The sequence below is a fragment of the Thamnophis sirtalis genome, unplaced genomic scaffold, assembly GCF_051295495.1.
Source record: "Thamnophis sirtalis isolate CommonGarterSnake01/CBP01778 unplaced genomic scaffold, rThaSir2_p1.2 scaffold_2, whole genome shotgun sequence".
Lineage (NCBI taxonomy): Eukaryota > Metazoa > Chordata > Lepidosauria > Squamata > Natricidae > Thamnophis > Thamnophis sirtalis.
The window spans coordinates 53,904,665-53,912,164 of record NW_028261382.1 but is presented as its reverse complement, the minus strand read 5'-3'; the positions used below and the strand labels follow the sequence as shown (position 1 = coordinate 53,912,164).

The window sequence follows — 7,500 nt, the reverse complement described above, 5'->3', positions numbered from 1 at the left end:
GGAGATTCGTACCCTCACCACCCTCCAGACCTTCCGCACAGCCCTCAAGACCTGGCTATCCCATCAGGCCTGGGGATAAAGAGTGTAATCTGTCCCCACCCGAATGATGAATGTTGTGTTTTACTTTTACTTGCATTGTTTTCATGTTTATTGTTTTATTGTCTTGTATCCCCCCTTCCCTATAAATTGTAAGCCGCCCTGAGTCCCCTCAGGGAAAAGGGCGGCCTATAAATAATAAACAAATCAAAATCAAATCAAATGGTCTGAAACGGTGTAGGGTTTCCTGCCTAGGCAGGGGGTTGGACTAGAAGACCTCCAAGGTCCCTTCCAACTCTGCTAGTGTATTATTGACCTGATCTGACTAATGATCGGCTGGGTATGGCTAGATGGTCATGTGGCTGGGTGGGCGTGGCCAACTCAATGTCAATCATGTCGAGGGGAACCTACTCTACTCGCCACCCCTCGCCTGCCCACCCAGGGTCCTTAGGGCCCCCAACAGAAAGCAGTTGCTGGAGCTAAGCAGCCCCCAGGAGAAAAAGTTGGCAAAATAACTCAGTTCAAATTGGATCTGGCCAAGAAGGAGGCTCAGCAGAAGCACCTCACTGAGGACTAGGAGCATGGTTTTTCCAAGCAGAGGGAAGACCTGCGGGAGTGCAAGGCCAGGTGCCGGTGCCTGGAGGCTCAGCGGGCTGAGATGGTCAGCCAGTTCCAGGCCACGATGCGGTCCCACTGGAACGAGGCCCTCCGGCTCTTCCCCACCAGCGGCTCTTCCCTCCAGCCTTCGCCCAAAGCCCCCCACCAGGAGGCCGAAGCAGACCCCAAGTCGGAATTCCTTCCCCCCTCTGCCCCCCACAAAAAGACCCCCAAGGGGGAGACTCTCTGCAGCAACCCAAGCGTTCATTGCACGTATCCACCCCAGGGGCCGCAGTTTGAGGACCCCGGATTTAGTGCAATATAAAAAACGCAAATAATTTTTTCTGCGGACCACCAACATTTCCTCGCCGACCACCCGTTGGTGACCTATTCCAACCCCTTGCTCAAACAGGAGACCCTATCCAGTATGGTGACTTTGAGCCAGCCATCAGGCGACTGGGAGTTCTAGCCTCAGCTTACAGAATGGTCAATGCCTGGAATTGCAGCACCTGACCCTGTGGTTTCCTTCCCCCAAACCCCAAGACTTTAAACCTTGGGCTGCCTTACTTAGTCGGCCTCACCCCATTCCTAAGAGGTCTTTAAGGGCCGTGAATAAGCGTGCCTAACGGTCCTAAGAATCCCCTTGTATTCGTATCCATTTCCTGTGTTCCTAATCTTGTCTGTAGGTATCTATTACCTTATGCACGCTTGACAAAACAAAGAAATGGAAAATAAATAAAAGATGCTTAAACGGCACCCCACTCAATCCAAGAGAAAGGAGGGAGTCGGAGTTTTTTTTTGGGGGGGGGGAGGGAAGGGTTAATGCCCCCTTTCTCACAAAATTAGAAAGTGAAAGCAGGCATCCTCCAGACAAGGAGGGGGGGGGAGGATGCTGGGCAGAAGAGGGGCGGTGGAGTGGAGGGGGGGCGCATTCCCCACTTAGTTCAGTTATTGCCGACTAAACAGCGCCCCGCAACAACTTGACCCCCGCATCGCTCCGATTCTCCCACGTCTGTCTGTCATCCGCTGCGCGCGATCCCGGTGATTTTAGCCCCCTCCACAGCCCATTCCCGGGGTCGGATACACCTCGGGAAGACCGGGGGTGTGTGTGTGAGAGAGGGGGTGGGGGCAGGCAGAGAGGGGCTGACAGACAGATAGGGGAGCCCCCGCATCGGCTCGAACGCGCAACCCTCGGCGTCACCTGCCATCTTCCAAAGGAAACGTGGCAGCCCAGATGTGGGGGAGGTCGTCGGGTTGGGACGCGGGGGGGGACAGTTAGAGGAGAGAAAGCCTTGGAGGTCTTCTGGCAGGACAGCCTGGGAATCATGGGCACTGGAGTTCCAGTTATTGGGACTCCCAATGCCCATGGTTCCCGGGCTTCCGTGCCATTACCCAGGGACTCCGATGCCCATGGTTCCCGGGCTTCCCTGCCATTACCCCAGGGACTCCGATGCCCATGGTTCCCGGGCTTCCCTGCCATTACCCCAGGGACTCCGATGCCCATGGTTCCCGGGCTTCCCTGCCATTACCCCAGGGACTCCGATGCCCATGGTTCCCGGCTTCCCTGCTCCCAGGTCCAACCCACCGGCCTGCCCACCGGCTCCTCTCCAGAAAGACACCCCCCCTCGCCTTACCGGGGGATGCGGGGAGCGGAGAGGCCAGGACCCGCGATGGGCACCGTTCCCACCTGCAAGTCATCCCCGCGGCCGCCGCAGTTTTCCCCGCTGAAGTCGCTGCGCAGCTGAAAAAGCCGGGGGGGGGGCGCAACCTTTCTCCCCACTTCCCCCCCCCCTCAAAGATGCGCCGCAGGGGGACTCACCTGCGCGGCCATCGCGGGCGGCTCTGTCGGGGGCGGCTCAGGGCAGGCTGGCCGGATCCTCCCCGCGCCTCATGCCCGGCTTGCCCGCTGCCGGCTCAGCCCGGCCGGTCCGGCATCTCGGCTCCCTTCCGCCTGGCCCACGTGCGGGGCTATCCTCCTCCTTCTCTGCCCGGGATCCTGGAGGCGGCGCTGGGCTGGAGAGCCGAGGCTGCGCGGCGGGGAGGGTGGGGGAGAGCCGGCCGGGGTCCTGGAGGAGCGCCAAGCGAGCGAGCGAGACGAGTGGGAGGCAGCCGAGGCGAGTCGGGGCTGCTGGTGCTGCTGCTGCTGGCGCTGAGCTGGCCAGCCTCTGGCCGGGGATCCCGCGGCTCCAGGCGAAGGAAGAGGTGGAGCTGGGCGTCCGGCAGGAGGAGGAGAGAAGGAGGAGGGGAGAGGAGGAGGGAGATGAGGAGGAGGAGAGGATGGGGAAGAGTAGGAGGAAGAAAAGGAGGAGGGGAGGAACGAGAGGAGGGAGAGGAGGGAGAGGAGGAGGAAGAAAAAGAGGAGAGGAGGAGGAAGAGGGGATGAGGAAGAGGAGAGAAGGAGTGAGAGGAGGAGGAAGAGGGGATGAGGAAGAGGAGAGGAGAAGGAGAGGGGAGGAGGGAGAAGAGGAGGAAGAGGGGATGAGGAAGAGGAGGAGGAGAGAAGGAGAGAGGGGAGGAGGAGGTAAAGGAGGAGGAGGAGAGGAGGAGAGAGAGGAGGAGGAGTGCGAAGAGGAGGAGGAAGAGGGGGATGGGGAAGAGGAGAGGAGGAGGAGAGGAGAGAGAGGAGGAGGAGGTAAAAGAGGAGGAGGAGAGAAGGAGAGAGAGGAGGAGGAGGAAGAGGGGATGAGGAAGAGGAGAGGAGGAGGAGAGAAGGAGAGAGGGGAGGAGGAGGTAAAGGAGGAGGAGGAGAGAAGGAGAGAGAGGAGGAGGAGTGCGAAGAGGAGGAGGAAGAGGGGATGGGGAAGAGGAGAGGAGGAGGAGAGGAGAGAGAGGAGGAGGAGGTAAAAGAGGAGGAGAGAAGGAGAGAGAGGAGGAGGAGGAAGAGGGGATGAGGAAGAGGAGAGGAGGAGGAGAGAAGGAGAGAGGGGAGGAGGAGGTAAAGGAGGAGGAGGAGAGAAGGAGAGAGGAGGAGGAGGGCGAAGAGGAGGAGGGAAGAGGGGATGAGGAGTGGGCAGAAGAGAGGGGAAGAAGGAAGAGGAGGAAGAGGAGGAAGAGGAGGAAGGCCAGCCTAGCAGCGCCTTTACGCCCGGCGCCCCGAGGGCATCCCGACTGCTGCGCCCGGCCAGCCCTCGCCGGGGGCGCTGCGTACCTGCGGTGCCCGAGGCGGCGAGCGTGAGGCTGGGCAGGTCCTGCGCCAACCGGAGCCCCTCCGCCTCCGCCCGCCGCGGCCGGCGCCTTGATCTCATCCGGATCAAGAGCCGAACACGCCCTGCTTCCTTCGGCTCCGCACTGCCTTGCTCCGGCCCGGAGGGAGGTGGCGGGACCCGGCCCAGCGGGGGTAGAGGGGGAGGGTGTCGGAATTGCGCAATGCGGGCCGCCGCGACAAAAAAGCGCTCGGCACGCGCTCAGAGGCAACCTTGCCTTGGTTTAGGGGGCTCCCAGAATGATGCTCATAAATTCCCCCCCCAAGCCCCCTCCCCCGCTTCCTTTGAGAGTTTTTTTTTAATATCCCAACTTCTAGAGAAGGGAAAACACTCTGTGCAAGCTCAGAGACTCTTGAGTCCTTGGTAAGGGTCAGATCTGGGCTCAGATTCCCCCATCCCCAATCTCTTGCCTCAACCCGGGTTCACACAGACCACAGGAGGGGCTGCCTTCACACAACCAGGCATCCCTCCCTGCAGTCCTTCCTTTGAGCCTCGTTTTTTTTTTAAAGAGAACATTCCCAACTTCTACAGAAGGGAAAGCAGATCCCTTAACTTCCTGCTTCTAAGAAAAAAAAACGCTCTGTGCGAGCTCAGAGACCCTTGGTGGTCCTTTGCAGGATGTCAGATCTGGTTCAGACTTTTACAACCCGGATTCAAAGAACACAGGGGCGGCGTTCACACAGCCGGGCACCCCTTCCTGCCTTATCTCTAGAGCAAGGGGTGGGCTAACTTGGGAACTTTAAGACTTGTGGACTTCAACTCCCAGAATTCCTCAGCCAGCCAGCTTGTGGGCTTCAACTTTTATGACTTGTGACTTCAACTCCCAGAATTCCTCAGCCAGCCATGCTTATGGGCTTGAGGACTTCAACTTTTAAGACTTGTGGACTTCAACTCCCAGAATTCCTCAGCTAGCCATGCTTATGGGCTTCAACTTTTAAGACTTGTGGACTTCAACTCCCAGAATTCCTCAGCCAGTCATGCTTGTGGGCTTCAACTTTTAAGACTTGTGGACTTCAACTCCCAGAATTCCTCAGCCAGCCATGCTTATGGGCTTCAACTTTTAAGACTTGTGGACTTCAACTCCCAGAATTCCTCAGCCAGTCATGCTTGTGGGCTTCAACTTTTAAGACTTGTGGACTTCAACTCCCAGAATTCCTCAGCCAGCCATGCTTATGGGCTTGTGGGCTTCAACTTTAAGACTTGTGGACTTCAACTCCCAGAATTCCTCAGCCAGCCATGCTTATGGGCTTGTGGGCTTCAACTTTAAGACTTGTGGACTTCAACTCCCAGAATTCCTCAGCTAGCCATGCTTATGGACTTCAACATTTAAGACTTGTGGACTTCAACTCCCAGAATTCCCCAGCCAGCCATGCTTGTGGGCTTCAACTTTTATGACTTGTGGACTTCAACTCCCAGAATTCCTCAGCCAGCCATGCTTGGCTTCAATTTTATGACTTGTGGACTTCAACTCCCAGAATTCCTCAGCCAGTCATGCTTGTGAGCTTCAACTTTTATGACTTGTGGACTTCAACTCCCAGAATTCCTCAGCCAGCCATGCTTATGGGCTTCAACTTTTAAGACTTGTGGACTTCAACTCCCAGAATTCCTCAGCCAGTCATGCTTGTGGGCTTCAACTTTTAAGACTTGTGGACTTCTGGGAGTTGAAGTCCAGAAGTCTTAAAGTTCCCAAGTTTGCCCGCCCCTGCTCTAGACCAAAGGATTTGGAGGGAGGCAGGACAGAAGGACTTATTCGAACCCGGCCCTCTTTTCGGTTCCTCTTTGGATGGAGATTGCTATGGAAACCCCCTGCTTTTTCACTGGGCACACAAATAGAGGGAGACAGAGACAAAGGAGGGGAGGGGGAGGGAGCCGGGGGGGGGTTGAGCCAGGGGGGCCTCGGTGGAAAAAAAAAGAAAAAAAATCTACATCCTCTTTTTATTGTCGTCAACTTGGGAAGCGGCCCAGCCGAGCGAAGCATTGAAAGCTATTGAAGCGGAATATTATTCCCAGTTCTTCAAAGCCTGCTCCGCGAGAACTTTTGTTGAGTTGTTGGTTTAGGACATGTTAAGTAGCCGCCCAATTTGGGCAACGTGACCCCAGGGCGCTGGGCCAAGGACTCCAACACAAACAAAAAGCGATGGGGGAGGGGGTGGGGGTGGGTCATGAGACCCAACGAAAACAATGCGGGAGCGATCAGAAACCGAGCCGCTCACCGTGATCCCAGGGTCTCAAAACAGATGGACGGAGTTGGAAGGGAGCTTGTGGGTCATCTAGTCTAGCCCCCTGTTCAAGCAGGAGGCCCGACACCATTTCTGACAGATGGCAGCCCAGTCTCTTCTTGAAAGCCTCCAGGGATGAAGCTCCCACACCTTCTGAAGGCAAGCTGTAGGTAGGTAGGTAGTAGGTACGAAAAAGAAAGAAAGAAGGAAGGAAGGAAGGAAGGAAGGAAGGAAGGAAGGAAGGAAGGAAGGAAGGAAGGAAGGAAGGAAAGAACAGTTCAAAGGACCTTGAAGGTCATGTAGTCCAACCCTCCCACCCAAACAGGAGACCTAACACCATTTCTGACACATGGCAGTCCAGTCTCTTCTTGAAAGCTTCCAGGGATGAAGCTCCCACACCTTCTGAAAGCAAGCTGTAGGTAGGTAGGTAGGTAGGTAGGTAGGTAGGTAGGTAGGTAGGTAGGTAGGAAGGAAGGAAGGAAGGAAGGAAGGAAGGAAGGAAGGAAGGAAGGAAGGAAGGAAGGAAGGAAGGAAGAGGAAAAAGAAAGAATCACCTTTATCACCTTTAAAGCCCTACATGGCCTAGGACCCGGATATCTACGAGACCGTCTCCTGCCTAAGACCGATAAGATCGCACAGGATGACCCTTCTCCAGGTGCCATCAGCTGGACAATGCCAGCTGGCGACGCCTGGGAGTAGGGCCTTCTCTGTTGCCACTCCAGCCCTATGGAACGAGCTACCCCCAGAGATCCGGGTCCTGCCCACTCTCATGGCCTTCCGAAAAGCTATCAAAACCTGGCTTTTCCGGCAGGTCTGGGGCTGTTGACCTCTTGATTGAGGTCCAGCCCCGCTTAGACTGGGTACATGTTGTGTTTCTTTTAATTTGTTGTGTTTTATTTGTTTTAATCTTTTTAATATTTCTTATTTCTGTAAGCCGCCCGGAGTCCTCCGGGATTGGGCGGCCTATAAATTCAATAAATAGAAATAGAATAGAAAGAAGGAAGGAAGAACAGTTGGAAGGACCTTGAAGGTCATCTAGTCTAACCCCCTGTCCAAGCACCATTTCTGACAGATGGCAGCCCAGTCTCTTCTTGAAAGCCTCCAGGGATGAAGCTCCCACAACTCCTGAATAACCGAATAACAGAATTGGAAGGGACCTTATGGGTCATCTAGTCCAACCCCCTGTCCAAGCAGGAGACCCTACCCCATTTCTGACAGATGCCAGATATATTTGTCTGCTATAATTTTTTCTTGGACAAAGACAGACTTTATTCCTCCCACATTTTCTGGCCCAGGACTCCGCCCGTCTCTGTTGATTTCGTGGCATCTTGTAAAATATACATGTATATATTCTGCTGCACGGGATAAACACGTGAGAAGCGATCGGGAACAAAGTTAACCTTTTTACGACAATAGATTAAACATGATTGTTTGTCCCATTGGAG

General features: G+C 55.3%; 1 protein-coding gene across 2 annotated transcripts in view; it reads right to left on the bottom strand.

Moving 5' to 3' along the window:
* Positions 1 to 7,500, bottom strand: part of GAS2L1 (growth arrest specific 2 like 1) — an 87,554-nt gene that overhangs the window by 51,412 nt on the left and 28,642 nt on the right. Inside the window, exon 1 of one of the 2 annotated variants that reach the window (XM_087705599.1) lies at positions 2,453 to 3,068. The exons of the other annotated variant lie outside the window; for it this stretch is intronic. The gene's annotated coding sequence lies outside the window, so the exon portion shown is untranslated. Of the gene's footprint in view, positions 1 to 2,452; positions 3,069 to 7,500 lie in introns of those variants that run through there. 2 annotated transcript variants of the gene reach the window in all.